Below are 22,979 nucleotides of genomic sequence, written 5' to 3'. Positions count from 1 at the left end.
TGAATATCCGACCTTATAAAGAAAAAAGGAATAAGCTGACGAGGAAATTATAAAGAACGAGTTTCGGTTCATTCATTCATTCATGAGAGAGAGAGAGAGAGAGAGAGAGAGAGAGAGAGAGAGAGAGAGAGAGAGAGAGAGAGAGAGCGATAAGGTAACAGAGGCTGTTTCAAATGATTGATTTAATATTTAGCATATTTACAAGGTATCTTAATACAGCACTGCGATGCCGCATTAGCACCTACGTAAAGGATTTTGGGGAATTTTCACATTTTTCTCTGAACCAACTAAGTCTCTTTCGCAAACAGGCACTTTGAGCTACTTTAGCTACACAAATCTCTTACCAATAGATTTCACGGTAAGACGTGGCCTCACAGGCCTTTGCGGATGAAGAGGGTCCCGGATTTGGCCCAAAGTTGCGCCAAAGCGGATTTACGAGACTTGACTGGCTGACGGCTTATCGAATTTGAACTAATTTCTAGGGCTGATGAAAGCCTAAGGCGTATTACTCTCGTTGAAATTCCCACTTGCTGATGTCCTGACGAGAGAGTAAAGCCCTGAAAGTCACAGAGAAAGTTCAAAGTTCGCAGATCGACGGATTTCCGCGCTTTGTCTCTGGTAAGTTTCTGTCTATACTAAAGGTGAAGTGTTTCAAGGCAAGAAAAGTGTTAGTCATTGGGTGATGACAGCCCAGTCTCTTAAAAAAAGGCTTGTTACAAGATACAGGAAATATCCAACAGGGTAAATGAGAGTTAAATGAGTATTTGTAAATTACTCCAAATAGAAGAGTGCACCATCCCTAACAGACGTATAAATATAAATATAAAAGAATACAATAATAAATGACAAAACAAATAAACAATAACAAAATAAATAAAAAAAAACAAAAATGTAATGAAACTCAAATACTGAACCAAAGTTAACCAATTCACCCAATATTAGTTTTAGTTTTCTAGACTCCCTTCTACAGTACTGACCTAACACCATCCCGTACATAAACTTAGAGATAACAATATTCTCTCTCTGTTTTTTTAGTGTCAAGGCTGATGGGATCAGTAACCAGTTAGCTGCAAACAAATAAATAAGATGGAAGATTATAGAAATTATAGGAGAAGAGAACAATAAGCAAATTCCAAAGTTGTATAGCGAAGGTAAAGAAACGCACAAAGAACAGAATAATGTTCTGATTTCGACAAAGACGAGGAAGGTTGTGGCTTCACAGGAGTTACGAGGCAGCTAGGAGAAAAGAAATCTGTTCTTAACTTCGATGGAATAATAATAATAATAATAATAATAATAATAATAATAATAATAATAATAATAATAATAAAGAGACACAAAGGCAACCCTGCGGCAGGTGGGCGTTTGATTTAAATCACGCCGGCCTCACGCCATTATGGGCCCCTGCCCTACGGAATCCCGGAAGTATGTTGAGATGTTAAAGGGGCCACAAAGCTTCGTGTACCTGATTCATTTTGTTCCAGAAGGAACATAAAAGAAACAGCAACCCCCATAAGGAATCGGTTTAAATAAAACACAGGGAATAAAGAGTTTTACTGAGATTTGGGAATCTTAAGTATGTGAACACGACCATAAAATTGAAAGTTGAGTATCCAAAGAGGTTTATTTATTTGTTTTTTATCGAACTGATTGATAGAACTGGATGAAACAGTAGGTAGAGAAATACGTATTGAAGGTGCCTGGAATACTGATTTTCATTACATGTTGGGACCCATGTTTAACATGCTCTCAAAACCAGACTCTTGTGGTGTGAAAACACTTAGAACATCAGTTGTTGTATGGGAGCTGAAAGAAGACATAAGTAGGGATAAGTAATCGCCAAAATAATGAATAAATGAAAAGATGAACTGAACAAAATGTTGATAAAGAGGAATGCAATTAGTAGTCAAAAAGAACAGGGCCCTCAGAAATCTTTGGCCCTAGGATAAAGGAGACAATTTAGATAAACGCTACAAATAAGCTGGAAGGTTTGTTAGCAGATTGTGTGCTGGATGATTTGAAGTATGGAGAATAATGACTAAAATTCTCGAAGACTCTACGAAATGATAACCAAATATCAGTAAGACAGGGAAAAAAGTGTTAAGCCGGTCCTGCATTCACATTGTAAACCCAGAAAACAGTTGTCTCCAGGCGTGTGAAAAAGTGAGAGTTTAATAAAGTTTAGAGTGCTTCAACTACCGTAAAGAGCCAAATCACCAGACAGCAAGTTAATTTGGAATCAACATTAGGCAATGTTGATGCCAGAATACAGTAGTTTATTCTTCGGAAGAATCATCAAGCGATCGTATTGCATTGCGGCTTAGTCTGAGGCCTTATCAGTTGTCTTGGATGCAAGAGCGCTATGGACCTCGAGAGCTGGAGATACGAGGGAGGATGTAGGATAGAAAGTGAACAGAACAGGAAGATCGTGAGCTATATGAAGATATATCCGCTAAATGACAGTTGAGGAGAGTGGCTTAATTTTACCAGCAATTAGAAGAGTACTAAATTGGAATCTTAAAAACGGCTGAGAATATTCGTTATTATTTTAGGTATACATCGACGAGATTATTGTCTATTTGACATAATTTTCTGACAAACTCAGATTAAAGGGCAGACGTGAACAGGTAGTAAGGCAGAATTAGGCTACTGACGTCAGCAAAATGTGTCTATTTATGACAGAGGAACTGAAGACATTATCTGTAGCATAATCAGCAGGTGGTCTCGTTATTTTAATGAGTAAATGAAGAACGTAATTATAATTTTAATTTTCTAGAAAAATGGGGACTTAGCTATTTAGGCAGACAGATACAGTAGTTTTTCATACAACTTCCTACACACAACACCTACATACATACAGTACATACATACATACATACAAAGTCCCATTAACTTACAAAAGCTAGGCATTAAGAATAGAGTTCCCGCTCTTTGCAAAGCAGGCCTCGCAAATTATCCCATTAGGGAGTTTTATTCCCGTAGAGAATTTTCGTGTCCCTCCGAAGTAATTGCATTGCGTCGGCCTTAAAATTTTCGGGAATATTTTTTCGTTTCACACCAACCTTTCTTTTAGGAGATAGTCAGTCCGGTTCCTCCCCCACCCCACCCCACCACCATTAAAAGAAAAGTAAATTTAGATAACTAGTTTATCGCTTAAGCGGCTCATCACGGAAGCTACCGAGGAGACTACGTTTGTTAACTCCTTAACAAGATGCAATCAGGTTAGCGGAATTTTTACTCATTTCGTAAAACTGAATCGGGAAATGGGAAATGTTTACCTTACGAAAGTTAGTGTTGCACAGAAGAAAATACTATCAAGGTTTACGTGTCTCTCGTGCGTTTCCTAATTTCGATAGCTTGCTTTAAATATACAGTATATCTGATTTTGTCATTTATATTGCTTTCTTATTTCATGTTTTTGTTGTAATTCTTACTAGAATTTAGCGTAATTATGGAATGTTACTCTCTCTCTAGCGTACATGAAACGTTGTCAAGTTCCAGGAGAGTTCAGCAAAGTTCTAATCCATTAATACTCAAAGACTCGGAATTGATTTGAAAATAAAATCTACAATTTAAATTCTCTATGGGAATCTTATAATGATGTTCGTTACTCTCTTGTGAAACTCTGGATATTTATTTTTTGTCCTTACTTGAAAATCTGATACGAAGAAATCGACAGAATTCTCAATTTTTAAAATTAAGGCAATCAAACAAATTATATAGGCCTATTCTTAGTCCAGCGTTAAGAACGCTCATTGAGAAGACCTGCGGTCGATTCCAGACCAAGTGGACCGACTGGAAGCAATCCATTAAATCCCACTGGCTTCTGTTTACCTGACCACTGAATAAGGCAACCGGTAGTTAGTCAATTAAGGTAAATTGCATCCATATTAAATAAAGTCGTTGGCCTAGCAACTTTGATACGTATAGTCTATATATATATATATATATATATATATATATATATATATATATATATATATATATATATATATATATATATATATATATAAGATAAGTTTCTTTTTCAGTAAAAGACAAGATCATTCTGTAAACTTTAGAGAATTCAATACAAATATAAAACAGGTGAACCATTTGAAACGAAATTTAACGTTAATCCTTATAACGATTTGGTGGTGAACTACAAAAGTCATTCACAAATACCCTCTCGGAGTATTAAGTTAATATCTAAGGTTCTATTTGCCGTCTTTATATTACCATGACCTAAAATATGAGAGAAATACGAGCTCTCGTAAGATTTGAAACCCTAGAGTTCTAAAAACAAAAACAAACGGACGCGCTCTGAGAGGCATCAGGAAATCGAAAGGTGGCTCTCATATGCCGAGGATTAGATCCCTCCCCGCCAGAAAAATCTCTTCCTCTTTTTATATTAGCGAAGGAAAAGTCTCCAGCATTCTGAAGAGAGAGAGAGAGAGAGAGAGAGAGAGAGAGAGAGAGAGAGAGAGAGAGAGGGTATGAAAAAGGATTTTATATATACACAACAGAAATCCGGAATTAAATGGGAGACTGATGAAATGGAAATCATTTCGACAGATAAGTATTAAAAAAGGTTTGTTTGTTGCAAGGAGAAAAATTCAAAACCCAGGGTCACCTAAGACGATAGTGTACTGAAGAAACTGAAATATCTTGAAAAATTAAAATGACTCCAGAAGCTGATGAAAAAAAAAATAATTTTTACACTGGAGTTTACATCACACGAATAAAAAAAAAATAAGGTTGTTTCTAGTCGGGAAAAAATGTTCTATGTTGAAAATAACTTCGAGGCAACTTTCTTTTATATATATATATATATATATATATATATATATATATATATATATATATATATATATATATATATATATATATATATATATATATATATTATAATCTACTACTGGTCACTTTTTACCAGATACGAATATGATTGTAATATCCACAATGCCCTCTTAACTTCTCGACTTCTTCATACTTTTTGGATACGTTTGTTACTACAAAGCCTTAGTTCCAAATGGAAAAATATTAAGTAATTCTGATGTTTGGCAGCAGGATTCGAACCAGCCTCCAGAGTATCAGGGCGAGGTCATGTTGCTGACCTGACAACGAAAAGGACATCAGAATTATTTCATATTCTTGTATTTGAATCTAAGGTTTTGTAGTGACAAGCGTATCCAACAAGTGTGAAGAATTCGAGAAGTTAAGAGGGCATTGTGGTTATTACAATTGTATAGATATATGTGACACTTCGCTCAGAACATGAATGCATAGAATTTCGTTCAAAATTCACTAACTGGCAACTAACATGCTCCATATTTATCTATTATTTCAATGCGAAAACACGTTTATTGCATACAATAAGGCCATAATATATGTTTCCCAAGAATGAAATCTGTCATATATTTCAAAACTGCAAGAAAATAACACGTGTAGCCAAACTTCGGAAAGCAGTTACGAAAAATTTTCAGAACTTCCGTTCACTTATCGCCGATGCATTTGACAAAAAAAAAATCATCATCAAACCTCTGTTCAAATGTTAAATAAATAAAGAAAAAAATTCTCATAACATTAATATTACATCTAATGAAACCATAAAATTTAAAATAGTCCGATTTGATTGTTTTTACGCCTCAACGCTAAAAAAATAATATAAATAAGTAAATACAATAGTAGAATGCTTCCACTGATATCAGCGGGTGAGCTGAGCGTGTGACGCAACCATTAGTGGTGGGGCGACATGAACCACCTGGTGGTGGAACATAGGTCTACAATGAGTAGCGACAATGAAATTATCTTGAAACCACTTATTTTATATTAGTTAGAGAAATATTTGTATATTCATAAAAATACAATTATTTAAGTTATATTTCTTAACCGCTTTAAAAATTACGGCTTCTTAGCAAATATTTCCCTAAGCAATTATTCTTTTGCTTAAGCCAAGATTTTGTTCCTAGGCCTAAGTGTGTTAGATTTCTTTATTTTTCACTTAGCATTCACAGCTCTATATTAACAATTTCCGGCCAGAAAGCATATGAAGTTATCTGTACATTCTTGCACTTCAAGTGACCTTATGAATGAATAAATTATACACCAAAAGCGAGCAGAAGGACTTTTAAGAAAGTAATATTTTAAGCCAGTTAAAAAACAAGTGTTCCATAGGCATTGACACGATATTTCGATTAATAGCCATCTTCGCCATACAATTAAAATCATCATCATTTCTCATTCCTCAAAGAACAGCTAATCTCTACAAATAAATTCTTTAGTAACAGATTACATCTCAGAGGCTTAAATTATTTTTTTAGGCCTATACATCATTTTGCAACATACAGGCAGCTTGAACACAGCCTAAAACTTCAACATTCAAAGAAAACTTATTTTGGAAATGTTGTTATGGCTGTTGAGCCACTGACGGCACTGTTGACCTTATCATACCGTTCTTTGAGCTAAGCAATGTAAAAAAAAAAAAAAAAAAAAATCTGTTCAAATCACACAAATTACGAATTATATTTTACCAATCCATTAAAGGGATCATGTTTATATAACCATAAAGAAAATGGTGCTAGCTGTGGATTCGCAAAGTTGTCGACACGTATGAGATTAGAAATGAAAAAAAAAGTTTAACACTGCCTGGCAACATTACGTTGAGTCTGAGATTCTGGATGATACAAAAAGAATCATGTCGCGTCAGATATGAGCATAGCTGTACATATATATGATATATGATCTACATTCATATGCATACATACATAAATATATATATATATATATATATATATATATATATATATATATATATAATATATATATATATATATATATATATATATATATATATATATATATATATATATATATATATATATATATATATATATATACTATATATATATATATATATATATATATATATATATATATATATATATATATATATATATATATATATATATATATATATATATATATATATATATATATATATATATATATATATATATATATTCTGATTCTCAGCTAGCAGTCCCGGGAGGAGCAGGGTTCAAATCCTCCTACTCACTGATGGCTTGGATTGCGCCACTGCATAAATCTGGTAGCCCGTCAACCTAACAGTCCGAAAAAAAAAGCCAAGAGGTTCAGTAGGAGAATAGGTACCAGCCTTCGGCCTGGGGAGTTAAACAGTTGGCCTAGCGACACACTGGCCATGTTTCATAGGCACTGGGACCTGTCCCCCACCGGCTAAGTTTTTTTTTTTTTTTGAGGTGGGATTTTTCCTCAGCCTATTATGTCATTTCTGCTTGCGGTGTATTCCGCAGATTTGTATTCCTTATTTTTAATTTTGTTAGGTTTGTTTAATTGAACTGTTTGCTCAGTTTCTTGTTCCTCATTGAAATTTGCAGACCTGAATGAAATTAAGAAATGTACTGTTATTGTCATTACTGCTACAAAAAAATGAATAAGCTAATTTTCCCAAAACCTGTAGATACAGCATGTTGTGGTATTTTGCATTATGATAAACAGTGGAAGGCTAATATTATGGGCCTGGCTAAGTGTGCTGCACACACTGCTCTTGGCATCACTCACATTTTGTGGTACTTACCCACCCTTGATAGGACAGAACACCAACCGAACAATAGCCATTGATAGCTTGTCAATCAGATTTCACGAGACATGGTACCTTTCTATTACGAAATTAAATACCCACGATGAACAGAACGAAACTTAATAATCACTCATCTCAAAATCTTTAATTAAATGTTATTAATCCATTTAAAATATCCATTTAAAATATCTTATTTCCCGTACTCAAATATTTGTACAAACATCGCACAAATACAAGAATAAAATGTTTTCAAAGATGCTCCCAGGCAGCAGGAAAGAAGAAACCACGAGCGATAGCGGACTGTAATCTCCGTAACGACTGACCAGTCCACATCCCGTCCAAATGGTTCTTTCTCCCAAAAATTTGGATTCCATTCTCTTCCAAAATTTAATCACTTGTTCCGGTCTCGAAGCCTACACTTGGTGACATTTTCATCAAAATTTACTTATAAACTTTTATAATCAAGCTAACAAACAGAACCTCTTTGGTACAGGTAACAAGACACCACATAAGACCACATTTTTGACGCCAGATCCGTTTGGAATGTGCTTCGCTCATCATTTATGCAAACTCCCACATATTATCATGTTGCTATAATATAAAGGTTCTACTCCCGACGTTCCCTCGCCCTCTCAACGTTCTCCTGGCGTCTAATTGCTAGCTTTTTACGGAAAACTTTCAGGAAAATCATCAGGATTACCGAAAATATTTCAGTTACAAAACGTGGGTGTAATATGATATAGCACCCTAAAGGGATATTAACTTTATTGCCTGGTTTGGGCTTCAAAAGTGAGAATTTGTACCTTTGCTTTTATTGATATACAGTGAAATAAGTTGACTATACCAATATGACTGTCAATCGTTTCTGCATTATTTCCTTTGTGTGCGTGTGTGTGTGTGTTTGTGTGTGTGAAGGGAGGAGGGGAGTGGCTGATGCATTCAGAACAACACAATAGGGCCGACTGCTTTTATATATTTAACCTTTGAACTTCGCGACTTGATATACGGAGCAGAGGACAATGGAAAACCTCATTTGAGCTATGAGAATGGGCACTGGTCGTCACCAAAAACATCTGAGTTGTTTCTAGAAAGAACACGGAAATTCCTTTTTCTTTTCTAATCACAACTGTTTTCTCTCAACGTAAAAATACCCTGTTTACTGTTTTTCTTTGGCATAGCAGCAACGCTTCTGAAATAACAGCTCTACTTTTATGCCTGCGCTGCGGCTGTTACATGAGACATGCACAACAACCGGCTTGTTTATGTATTTGAATTTCTGTTTATTATTCATTTCAAAGTAAAATAATAGATAAAACCGTTACCACTATTTAGTGAACGAAGGCATCAATCAATATTCTTCAACAGAAAAGATTATAACGATTATAACGTCTAGTTACAGTGAGTATACGATTTTAAAAACATTATATCAATGATAAGCCATTATATATAACATCTAAGAACATTAGCGAGAAAACAGTATCGGGTTTTCGTGAATTTTATTCCGTCACATCTTTACCAGAGGCCTGATAAAAGAGAAGGGCTGAGCGCTGGGGTAACATCTCGACTTCTAAAAATTCTCGCATAATCAGTATACAGGTCCAAAAGTCAAGTTAGTAATGTAGTAAGGTAGACTAAGAAGTCAGGAGGTCCCTTTTTAATTCTGAGTCTTTGGCATATGTGAATAAACAGGTTCTGTTGTGCTTATGAATAAATAGCAACTTCTGGTCTAAATGGAATAAGGACGCTGATATGATCTTATTGTGACATTCTTGCTCCACCGCCTTCTTCCTTGCTCGCTTTTTACAGAAGATTGAATGTCACTTAATTTCATATCTTCTTAGTTCCTGACTCGACTCACAGAACAGGCCAGTAGCAGGGAGATTTCATTGGATCATATCTTTCAAAAACATTTATTATCAATAGCTAAACCTAAAATCATTATGCACGAGAAAGTTCATTTCCATTTTCTCCAAGATTATAGCGTTAAGTACGAAAGTCTTACAAAGCAACTGTAAGAAGAGAGCTTCAGGAGAGGTTGCCTGAAACTACAAATGGAATTGCATGGGCGATTCAGAAGCAAAAATACAAGGAATGCTTGAATCGTTATCATATAATAGTGACATTATAAAAGTCTAAAGATAGTTGTCGAATAATAATTATAAATGGCATCTTACCAGAGAAAGGCGTTAACATATACGAAGCTTTACTGCTAACGCTACGGGAGAAAAGTTTCATGTTCTTATAAATACGTATATATGTATAAATGGTAAGGTTTGTTGCTATACACGCGCGTAGCGCAATTCCACATAAAATAATTAGAGATCAGAATTTTAATACAAAAAGCGTTCCTTTGATCATATATTATAATAATGCCCATTTCTTTTCCTAAACTTCAATGTCCTTCGTAATATCCTTGATTCTTTGCAGTAATAATAAAAAAACTTGGCTCCTGAATTTATAACCCGATATGTTTTTGTTTCCACTGCAGTTTGGGATACGGTTGAAGCAGCTTTCGAAGACTGGATCTTTGTCTGTATTCTCGACGATGCCAATTACATACTTGAATTCACTTTCTTTTCCTGTACTCGTTCGACTTTGTTGTGCTTCCATTTGCTGTTCTTTTGCTCCAGATATCGAAAGTCTTTGTACATTTCTCTCTCCTGAATTTGTACAGGCTTGGTTTTATATAAAAATCAATCAAAATCCTATAAAACAATTGAATTTTCTCTCTCTCTCTCTCTCTCTCTCTCTCTCTCTCTCTCTCTCTCTCTCTCTTCTCTCTCTCTCTCTCCTTCTTCGAATTCCATTTTTAAGCCCTTTCATCAAATTTCTTTTCTGGCCTTTATCTGACCAACTGAGTCTGCTTTTCTGTCTGTATAATTCAATAGTCAAAAAATTTTTATGTTTGTAGTAATCAATGCCTTAAAAGATGAATACATCTGTATTTTTACAGTTAACATGGTTGCAAAAAACAGTGTAGATAATCACGCAAAATCATAAGCAATATTATATTTTCATTCACGAATTCCACAATTCCTAACATCACCTTTGTGTTTATTTGCAGAGAATCCCAAAACATTTAGTTTGAACAACACGTTCAGAAGAAATGATTTCCCCAACTCCATGTGACATCATGTATAGGAGGCAACGGAAAGCAAAGACAATGTCAGTGTGTTTTCTTAAGTGTCGTTCTTTATCAATATGCGCAGGAAAAAAGTAGTTTGGTATTTCTAGTCACCTCGCTGTGCATTGGAAAAGTTGTTTATTACCAATAAAGTCGTAATATATAGTCTTAATACTGTCGTTGTGTATTAGTAACAAAGCTGCCATTTATACAAAGTATTGTCAGCACGCGTTAAATTTACCGTTAATTCACCGCGCATTGGCAGCAACAGAACTAAAGTCGATATGCAGTAGTGACATTATGACGTCATACTGTCGTCACGAGAATCTTATGGAAGGTGGATGGCAATACACCAAAATAACTTTGAAAATCATTTTAAATCAGAACATTAGGCGACGTCGTCGGAAGAATACCTTATGGGAAAATTAACTTCTTAAAGAGAGAAAATTCTGCCTTACATAGTAATATTTAATTACCCATGAAAATCTAAAGCACTTAATGTTGCACCATAATACAGCCAAATGGAGCACAACAGTTTCAATATATCTTTATTAACAGGTAATAAATAACAGTAACAAGTAGAACAATGACCATACTTAACAGACATGTCGTCTGGTATTACATCACCTAGTTCTGTACCCTTTGTAGTGAAGAAAAAAAATTCCTGGCATTAAGAAAAAACTGTAGGTCTGACCTTACCCTCTGCCTAATGCTGAACACGCAACTCAAAATCACTTCATCTGCAATGTCACTTAATCCAAGTACTGAGGTGGAACGGCTATGATGATAAGACAAGTATTAAGGTCATATTTCTGTACTTGGTTATTGCACACAGAATCCTTCCTCCTCTCTTTCTCAAAATTTAATAGACTTTGCATCTGTTATGGGATTTACCTGACAGGCATTTTGGTTGAGTCTCAAGTGTGCATGAACCTAAATATGGAAGAAATAAGGAAAATTTTATACAAAAAATAACACCGTAAAATTTCTAGTGAAAGCAGAGAAGGAGACTAAGCTTTACAAAATAGAGAGAGAGAGAGAGAGAGAGAGAGAGAGAGAGAGAGAGAGAGAGAGAGAGAGAGAGAGAGAATCTGACGTCTTCCGAGCTTCCAAGATAAAGAGGACATTTACACCTTTTGATTCGGGATAAGGACTCGAAATTACGTTCTTGGATGAATCCTTCCTGACGCACTAATGAGAACTCTTCAGGTCTCTGGTCGTCTTTTAGAAGGACAGATGATTTCGCATTCATGGCGTTACGTCCTTTTCATAGTTGGAGGGATCCTTACGAAACATCATCCCAGTATAACGATCAGCTTCATCATCACAATTCTTAAGTTTTGTTTAAATACGTTGTTCGTTGAGTTTTTTTTTTTTTTTTACACTGTGGGCCTAAGTTATTAGAAGCATCACGTTTTAGTTTTATTTGCAGGTCTAGAAATGCAGGTTACGCACGCTTTTTTTTTTTTAAATAAATATATCCACACATATACAGGTTAACAGTCTCTTCATTAATGATCCCATTACCTGGTCACTCTATCTCGGGACCTGACATCCTGTCACTCTTAATGAGTAAAGGGAAACACCCCCACGCGCCTTCTGGACTCTTGATACCTGAGATTACCTTCTGGATTTAGCAACAGGCACCAATAGTCGTATTGCTTTTCCTCCGACGCCCACACACGCCTCGCCCAATCACGCCTCCAAACCTTAGGTTTTGGGAAAGAATTCCCCCAGCAACTTTATATTCTTCAGAGGTGTCCCCTGAAGGAAAAGCATCGTAGCTCTCTCGGTTGGAAAGTTTTATTTCTATATATATATATATATATATATATATATATATATATATATATATATATATATATATATATATATATATATATATATATATATATATATATATATATATCTTTTCTATCTATTAATTTTTCACGGGTGTTTATTTTCTGAGGGACTGAACTTAGGTCATGTCGATTAGGAAAAAAACTAGATTTTTCTGTTTCGGGGAAATTCGAGATAATTTTGAGAACCGTTACAAGTAAGAGAACCCAATTAAGAAAGACATCCTTTAGACCGAAATCGTGCGCATGTCACACATCCCTCGGGAACATTAATGTACGACCAGTCCTAAATACTGTCTTAAAATGTACATCTAAATTCATTATTTACATCCATGACCTTAAATACTGAGATGCTAATTCAAGGGAAAAAATCAATCAATAATTATCGCGTGTCAAATTGGAGTAATGGATGTGGATATATTAAGCCAACTCGTTGCATGATTTTTGTTTATTGTCAACACGTTAAATAAAAAAAAATGTTTTTGGCTGAAATTTAATGAAAGACAAAACTTAAAACAATTTGAAGACGGCCGAGAACAACAACCAGAAATGCAAAATGTGATGGAGAATTATGCAAACACAACAGCAAGATAATACATCAGACTCTGAGGGTAAATGGAAGGGGGCAATTTTGACAAATGATTTCAGGCAACAGAAAAATCGAAAAAGAACAACGAAGAAATATAAATGAACTGGGAAACAAAAATAATAATAATAGAATCGCACTGCTGATCAACCTTCCATGTAGTTTTATGAAGTGGCTAATGCTGCGGAAGTTTTACTTAACATTGGCTTTACCCACGATTCAGCAGTTAAGGTATGAATGCAGCATGAAAGGAAGGTTGTGATGTTTTTTTCTCTGGAACCACCCATAAATGTTGAAACACACGCACTCTCTCTCTCTCAAACACTGACACACACACACACACACTACACACACACACACACACACACACACACATATATATATATAAGTCCTAAAAGAGGATTTTTAATCTCATACATGCTATATAAAATGTATTAAAACAGATATATGATCTTATAAAAGCTCTGATATATATATAGCATCACTGGATTCTTTAGAATCTATTCTCCATAACATGTGTGTGTGTGTGTATATATATAAATATATATATATATATATATATATATATATATATATATATATATATATATATATATATATATATATATATATATATATATATATATGTTATATATATTTATTTATTCATTTATAAATTTTTCTTACCACATACACAGTGACATTTTCTATATTCACAAATAATAATAAGCCACGTTTAATACCAAGTTCACTATATCTCGGGAATAACTTGCACCCAAGGAGAATTATGATTGACTTCGTCACAAATGGTGTTCAAAACCGCTCCCTGGTTTAGAATCAACAATGTACAGTGACTTAAAAACTACTATTCCCTGGTTTAAACTAGAATCAACTCACTAGTGACGAAGCACTTATTAATTATAGTTTTTGGATATTAAACGATATGTGTAGTTTTCATTTGTGTGTGTGTATACATATATATATATATATATATATATATATATATATATATATATATATATATATATATATATATATATATGTATATGTATATATATATATATATATATATATATATATATATATATATATATATATATATATATATATATATATATATATATATATATATATATATCAACATTATTGTTTACTTTATTAATTATAAATCCTTGATATTAAAATTTGTGTAGAACTTTATATATTTTGCTAACTATATTCATTTGTTTAGCTATATCTTATATATATATATAACAGATATATAGGAATATATATAGAATCAATTATATACAAAAATGTAAAAATATATGGATATCAATAATTAATATAACATACAAAACGTTTAAAAATTAATTATATAATAAATATAATATACATATATATATGTTCATCATATATATAATATATATATATATATAATATATATATATATATATATATATATATATAATGTCATTATTGTTCATCAAAATTCATTCCATCTCAAAAAAAGAACTTTACTGATATCTTAAAGGATTTTTGCTAACTAGTTCCATTTGTTTAGCTCTCCAGACCCTTCTTAAATGAAGAAAACAGACAGGCGGAGGAATAACACAGAATCCTATCATATTGCAAAAATGTACGAATTTAAGGACATCCAATCAAGCTTATCCACGAAAAAAAAAACCATTAAAAATTAATTCTTAAGAACCTAAACAGCAAAATTCTCTGTATTTTTGTTTCTCAGTTCATATATGCTAGGTATAGAGGTCAACGGGAAACGACATTTGCGCACCTATTTCAATTCATGTTTTCACACCACTTCATAAAACTCATAGCAAAGTAATAAATATCTGTAGCCGAACTTTGGTTACAAGGCACTATATAAAAACTATATAGAGACAAAATCTAAATAATGAGTTATTTTCGTCAAAGTTACATCAAACCATCCACCTGATCTTCTCAGCATAAACTATGGCTTCATAATTCACAATGACACCACACTTCCGTTGGGCAGTAAACAGTCAGTCGTCACTATTCCCAAACCACCCCGTCACCCCTTACCTATCTATTTATCTATTCTAGATTGCGCCTTTCCACCTCAGTGGCGTTTCTCCTGTATTTCCAGTTGTCCTCGTTTTGTCTGCTACAGGGCAGCTTTAGGAGACGCTGACGAAGGGGGATATTTGCATTTAGCCTCCCTAAATGTCGTTAGTCCTTAAAAGCTTCTAGACAGAGAAGAGGGTCTCCTTAATCAGTCAAGTTTGGGCAAACAAGGCAAGTCAATAAGAACTGTGTTGTATAGATTCACTTTATAGTGACGTTACCAAATAAATCATTATTATATGCGATAAATGTACCTTACGGTCTTTACAGGGAAAATGAATTTAATGCCCGGTAAATAATGAATAACTCCAACGTCATCTGGTGAGTCCAATTGTTTATAGATTGCTTTGCTAAATCGCCTGATTCTGATGTCATTCGAATACGAAAACATCTGTTTCAGTGAGATTTAGCACTGCAACGAGGTTCACTGTTTCAATACCTTTCAAGAAAGTCACAGTCTGACAGTTTACACACCACGTGAAATTTCACTAAAAGCATGGGTCATATAAGATGAAGCGGCCATTTTTCTTTTGATAAGAGTCATTCTTTCCTTAGAAACGTCCCAAATCTCACGTCTTATGATAACTTTTTAGCAAAAAGGTATTTTACTAAACCTACTGCCCGCCATACTTTCCTTTTCTGTCTTTTACAATACTATTACAGCGGATAACGAAAGGCTAAACATATAATCATCACTAAAATTTTACCTGTAATATTGAAAATTTGAACACCTGTTGATTATTTTCCTCTTTTTCTCTTGGTCTCACCGTCCCCGTCTAGACTTTCGTTAAAAAACGACCCCTTGGCCGCCTGGAGCGCATTAAGGTCATTATACAAAAGGATATCTTTTCAATTATTAGCTTGAAAACCTGCAGATTAGACATCCCTCATATCTACAGTCTGACGAAACTTGAGACATCAACGTCTGCGATATGTTTCACACTAGGCAGCTTGGCGATCATTCATGAAGCTCATAAATGTTTAAGTTCTCGTTTTATTGCAAGAATCCTTGTTAAACATTCTCCAAAACTCGAAACTTTCCATATGCCGAATTATTCGGTTCCCGAAGATTCCCTTTCAATATTCACGTGTCACAGTAGTCTAATTCCGCTCCGAGGAAACTATAGCCATTGTTTTTAAGGGCGATAACAGCCGATAATTTGAAAAAAAAAAAAAAAACACAATTTGGAGAGCAAATATATTCAGAAGCGGAGCATGACGCTCCGAAACTGTATGTGCTTCTGAATACATTTGTTCTCCAATTTTTGTTTTTTCTCAAAATTTCAAAGGTCGATACTCATCTGTTATCAACAGCTGATAATACTGAAGCTATCGTGACTGGCGGAGGCTCACCGTGCTCACTGCCCCCCCAACCCCGCCCCCGGCACACACCCCCGCCTCTCCCGAGGCTACATTTCAAATGCATCGGCGGTATATAAGCAAGACAGATCCGTCAATAGTATCGGTTATGGACGTCAGGTCCAAAAAAACTGAATATTATTGAAAGTTTCCGTAACGTTCAGGGGACCTTATTTGCCAATGGTACCAGGCCTCAATGGTGGTCAACAATCCATTTGCAGTTCACCTCTGAAGGAAAATATTTACATTACTAACTAGCTCAACTAGTATTTATTTTTTTTTATTTTCTCTCTGTTCGGATCTTCGTGTAAAAAAATGGAAGTTATTTTGATGAACTGAGTGGCTGTAAACTGAAATGGCAACATAATAAAAAATTACGATATTTGCTACCATGTTTAATTAAAATAAAAAAAAAATGTTCTTGAAATCTCATTACTCTCACTCATACGAATCATAAATGACAAGCAGAAGACTAAAAAAAAAAAAAATCCAGCTTCTTGCCATCTACTTAAAAACACCAGCCGACTTGAAAACAACTTCCTTAAAGAGGGCCCTAGCAAGAGAATAATTTCCATTCTGATCCCACTACTATAACTGTAAATAGGACAACATGCTCTCATGTTTTCTAGATTGAGGTACACTACTGGGTTATTGTTAAGGGAACCAAACAACTAGTACTAAAGATTAGAATCAAGCAGGCTTCATAACCTCAAACAGTGTAGCCAATTTGTAAGTGACAAATGGCAGTCTTCCGTTCATATGCCATCTTAGTCGAGTACAATCCAGAGCTCCACTATTATAACACTGAAAAGCAAAACTGAACTGCGACTATATAGTCATCAGAATGAAAAAAAAATAGTCCTCTACTAACACTGGAAAAATTTTTTTTTGAACTGCGACTACTCATCAGAATATATAAAATAAATAGTCCTCGAAAACTTGTAAATCTAAATGCGTGGAATAAATTGTGCATAAAAATTGGAATAGACTTTGAAAAGCAGTAAAAGCTATCGGATTTCTCTCATTATGAGTTGAACGGGTTTTAATTAAGAACAAATAAACTTGCAGTCCCCAAACAGCTTGGCAGATAACCTTTTCACTCACCGTCTGGAAAAATGAACCACAAACCCTAATGGGTATTTTTACTTTTGCAAAGAGTGACAAAGAGGGAGGAGAGAAAAATGGTCATTCCTCAGTTGCCAGCGCAACTTGTTGGTCTAAAAGAAAAGTTCTCTATCGTGTATTTTCATCTTCTAAAATACATAAAGGATACAACGGAAGAAAATTAATATATTAAGGAAGAATTTTATCACCTAAGGCATGAAAGTTGTCAATGGCATGTGGGGGAGTCTGTGGTAACGAAGGAAAGATACTTATGTTGCTAAAATGTGATATTCTTGCGAAAGAGGTTTATAATGAGAATGGTGTGGGCGGAATGGCTCCGCTCATTATAGATACAAAGTGTAATGGTTATCAGAACAAGAGGGAACTAACATGCATCAATGTCATTATAAAAGGAAAAAAGTCATATATATATATATATATATATATATATATATATATATATATATATATATGTGTGTGTGTGTGTGTGTGTGTGTGTGTGTGTGTGTGTGTGTGTGCGCGCGCTATTTCCCCGCGCATAATAAAACATCTTTATTTCTCAAATATCAGACTTAGTAAAATCAGTAACTACTGCAGTTCAGATGCATCAAACACTAATGAGTATGGATTATGACACACTGAAAATATTTTACTTAAAAAATCTTAAGAAATCAGAGTTTTAACCTCATCTCTCTACTGAGGTTATAATCTTTCGCGCACGTCGCCCACCATAAAACTGGCATAAAACCATGAACTCGAAGCCACTGGCCTATCTCAAGAGCGACCACAGACCTGAAAAGTTCTCATGAGCTCGTCTGAAGGGGTTCGTCCAAGACCGCGACTTCAGCTTCTCTTTATCAGATCACGGAGGCGAAAGTGCTTCTTGCTTTATATCCGTTAATTCTTCGGTTTTCAAGTTTTTCATTTTCTTTTTTGAGATTGTCTTATGTTTGAGTTTTTTTAAGACGGTTTTTAACTTAATCATGACGCACAAAAACAAACAGTTCCTCAAAAGCCTGTGAAACCTAATGCTTGGTATACATTTTACGCGAAGGTTGCCGTGGACTTTAGGAATCAGTATAAATTTTGGGATTTTTCTCGTTAAAAGTTGAAAGTTCTTTAATGACGCACTGAATAATCTGCTTTCAGTCAGGGAGAGGGCAAAGAGCCCAATGTTAAGCGAACAGATAATGAAACATCTCTATTTACACTCATCAGTTTCCCAAAATTAAATGGTAATTTCGATGTCCCAAGACGGACTAAGAATAAAGAGCCTAAGTTCGAAGAAAGAATGTGAAGGTAAGCCAATTTTTGATGTGACCTCGTCGAGAACACAAGGTCGAGTCTCTAACAAAACGTATCCAGAGCGCCAAAAAAGTGTAACGCTGAAACAGAGTATCAAATGCAAATTTTTTACTTCTGTAGAGAAAAGAAAAATATAGTAAATTGGTTTAATTCCATTCTAAGGAAATGCTGTAAACTAAATAATTATAGTTTATTGAAACTATTATTCTATGATATAGTAGGGAAATCAAATGTTGATAAAAACACAGCCATTTTATTGATCACCAGCTATTTGTACTGTTTGTGGATGTGTTACAGACACAACAATAGCTGCCAAAATATAATTGATTTTTTGACAAATAAACTAGAATCACAAAGGATGTATATTAAATGTAGATATACAAGCAATCTTTCCAAGTATGTAACCAAAGAATTTTTAAATTATAATCTTTGATTTTGATTTGCATTATTTTGTAGCAAAATGTTATCTAAGTTTATATTTATACTTTTGTATTACGAGAATTACTCAATGTAAATTATTGAAATGTAATTGTATTTTTATAATAAAAAAAAATATGCATAAAGATTTCTTAACTTATACGTAAACAAATAAGGACAGTGGGGAGCGTGAATACCAAATGAAAATAAAAAGAGAGAGAGAGAGAGAGAGAGAGAGAGAGAGAGAGAGAGAGAGAGAGAGAGAGTAGCGGTGCAATCTAACTAAAAGCCTGCATCACTTCGTTTCCTATGTATATCATATCAATCATTTAATTTTAGCGTTCCAATAGAGAGAATTGTACTGTACCTTCCGACTAAAGGCCTCCAACATTTCGTTTCCTATGTACAACCAATGTATCCCAGAGCTCAGGAGAGAGAGAGAGAGAGAGAGAGAGAGAATAACCCTTCCTGAAGACAATTTTTCTCCCTATGTCCATCAAAACTACGAAAGTTGTACTCGGTTTTTTCATATTGAATCAGGAGTATCTATCGAAAACAAAATAGTTTAAAACTTCAACAGAACTTTATTATTGCATATCGAGGGGAATTTACCTGTTATTCTCCGTTAAAATTACCTACCTTAAAAACCTAACCGTAGAAGGCATAAATATTGTGCTCAAGCTACTCTCATGTGAAAAAAATCCAATACCTACTAGAGCATGGATTTTTTTCAGGGCAACGAAGCCCTATAAACTTTAATGATAGAAAAAAACTATTCGTTAATCACTAACGAAAAGTTATCGAAACAGAAGTTCGTTGGTTTAGTTTTTCTCCATCAGCACCTTACGACGCGAGATCTTAGAGTTCTGATTTATTAACAAACGACAGTGGTATTTATATGGACTGCTGACCAATCAGAGACCGGGAAATTTACATAGTAACTAACAGACCAATAGTGCACATGCATTTGATGTTAGACTTTATGTCTTCTGGATATATGAAAACCCGGTGTGTCGCGGAAGTGTTGCTATTCTGCTGGCTCGACTTGTTGCTAAGGAGCGAGACGTGGGGAGTCGCGGTCAGCGAGCAGGTGCGCTGCAGGTGGCGACAGACTGTCGGCAAAGCGTGGGAAACTTTGGGGCACATGCTTCTCTGTTCAGCCGAAAAATCTTATTTCATATAATAATGGCATTCATAATAACAATTGTATCCTAAGCACAAGTGATATTCCTCAAGCTCTCATTACATAAATGGCGCCCCCCTTTTTTAAAGCAAAGTAATCATAAAGTAGCAAGAGAACAAATGTTACTTTAAATTAACTTTCATTAAGGTACTTCTGAAATAAACATGCATATATGAACACCGAAAACTGATTTCTACGAAGTTGCACTTCGTCAAGAAACAAATATAATAAAATTTTCGTTTAGGGAAATATTCTAAAATCTCTCTTCCAGTTATTTTTCTTTTTTACGATACTACAAAGCATCCCGAGTGCATACCCAGCCCACGACAAAAATGATTTACTGTCGCTTTGATCAGAATGAAATTTTACAATCAGCGACAGCATTTACCCAGGGAGAACATACCATTTGCTTTGTATAATAATAATAATAATAATAATAATAATAATAATAATAATAATAATAATAATAATAATAATAATAATAATAATAAAAAATACTGGATACTGATCCATCTCAAAATCTACAAAAAATTGAAAATCAGACTGTAGCAACCTACGGGAAAACATTATATTAAAAAAACTTTGAAAAAATCTGGATCCACATCCAGATCCATCTCAAAATCTAAAAAAATTGTCATCGTTCCACGACAAACAGACAGTAACCCATTAATATTAACCTACGGGAAAACATTAGAAAAACAATCATTAGAAAAAACCTTCTTGATAATTTGATAAACTACTTGGAATCGTTCCCATCTGGCCGTTAACGGCATTGTGTTTTCTGCTTAAGCGAACAGTTCCTTCATAACTTAAGAAAAGTAGTTTATTAACATAAGGCATTAGTTTTTTTACATATCTTGAAATAAACAACGAAATGCAAGTCCATGAAAAGTCAGGCTGCTTGAAACGGATGTAATTTTCACTGTGATTTCGGAATACTCATAATAAATTTAATTATTCAATCGTAACTGACTATGACTAAAATTTCATCCAAAATCAGTTATCCATTAACCCAATAATAATACATTTCAAATTTGCCATTTGCATGTAAGAAAAAAAAGAATGCATGAACATAATTCAAGAAGATCACTACCGAACTGCAACAAATGCAGAAAAACAACAATTTAGATGTATATAGAATACTGTAATTCACAAATACATCTGAAACATCGCGTCTAAACACTGGAGAAGAAACATCAAGTTTCGAAACTGTGACTTACACTCTGCACTGCAAACGCGGAAATTTATATCAACGTCAAATTTCAGTTCTTCCATTAATGATATTATTGAGTGTCCTTTATTGCACTATGGGGTTCAGAGGTATTTTCCTCAAGGAAATTTAACATTATCACTGTCCTGGATACATGGAGCAAGCGAGGTACTGGAAAGGAAGGTCTTAATATTCAGGAAGCGAGAGATTTGAATGGAAAAGTTTGTGTATGAAGGTCTGACACGTTGCTCATGAGCCTCTGTGTAGGTACATGAAATAGTGAGTGACCTGTAAAAAGGGTTCATCCCCAATTCAGCTTTTATGTAAATCCGTATATATATATATATATATATATATATATATATATATATACATTTATAATATATATATATATATATATATATATATATATATATATATATATATATATATATATATGTATGTATGGATTACTTAAATCTTCAGCTGAATACCTTTATGGACGCAGTCAACAGATAATAAAGCCAAGAGAGCTATAAATATAAAGCAAGACAAATTAAAGGAAAGGGTGATAAATAATTCAGTATGATGGAACTGAAAATAAACCGATACTCCTGAATACAGGGGCTTCAGCAAAAAGCAGGAATAATTGAACATTGGGAGTTTAGAAGACTCAACTACACTAGGCAAACTATTCCGCATTTTAGTTGTGGCCAAAATAAAGCTCCAAGCAAACTAATTAAACTCTGTTTTTTTTTTTTTTACCGAGGCGCATTTGCTCAGACTCGCAGGGTGCCCTTTTAGCTCGGAAAAGTTTCCTGCTAGCTGATTGGTTGCATATTTTGTACGAATATCATTGTTTTTCAAATAATTACAAGTAATGTAAATCATTATTTACTAACCTAATTTTCTCTCTTCAGATATATGTTTTGTCATAAATAATGTTAACGAATATTATAAAGTATTGTGATGGTAAGTCTAAATTTAATAACAACACCCGTGTGTGACAGTGCTTGTTTTCTGATGCACGCTTCATAAATTTTTACTTTTCACATATCTTAACACCAATATAAATTACAGTAAGCATAAGAAAAACATGTTTAAATTTCTTTGAATACCAGAATCTACTAAAAACAAGGAATTCATAAAACTCGCTTTATGGAAACTTCAGGAGGTAAAAGGAACAACCTAATAAAATTTAGATAAA

At 34.1% G+C, this 22,979-nt stretch overlaps 1 protein-coding gene across 1 annotated transcript in view; it reads left to right on the top strand.

The window, feature by feature from the left end:
• LOC136847398 (uncharacterized) overlaps positions 1-22,979 on the top strand; it is a 485,856-nt gene that overhangs the window by 152,486 nt on the left and 310,391 nt on the right. The gene's annotated exons all lie outside the window — the stretch shown is intronic.

This window comes from Macrobrachium rosenbergii, chromosome 16 (genome assembly GCF_040412425.1).
Source record: "Macrobrachium rosenbergii isolate ZJJX-2024 chromosome 16, ASM4041242v1, whole genome shotgun sequence".
Taxonomy (NCBI): domain Eukaryota; kingdom Metazoa; phylum Arthropoda; class Malacostraca; order Decapoda; family Palaemonidae; genus Macrobrachium; species Macrobrachium rosenbergii.
The sequence above is the reverse complement of the archived record's forward strand: the minus strand, read 5'-3'. Positions and strand labels throughout refer to the sequence as shown.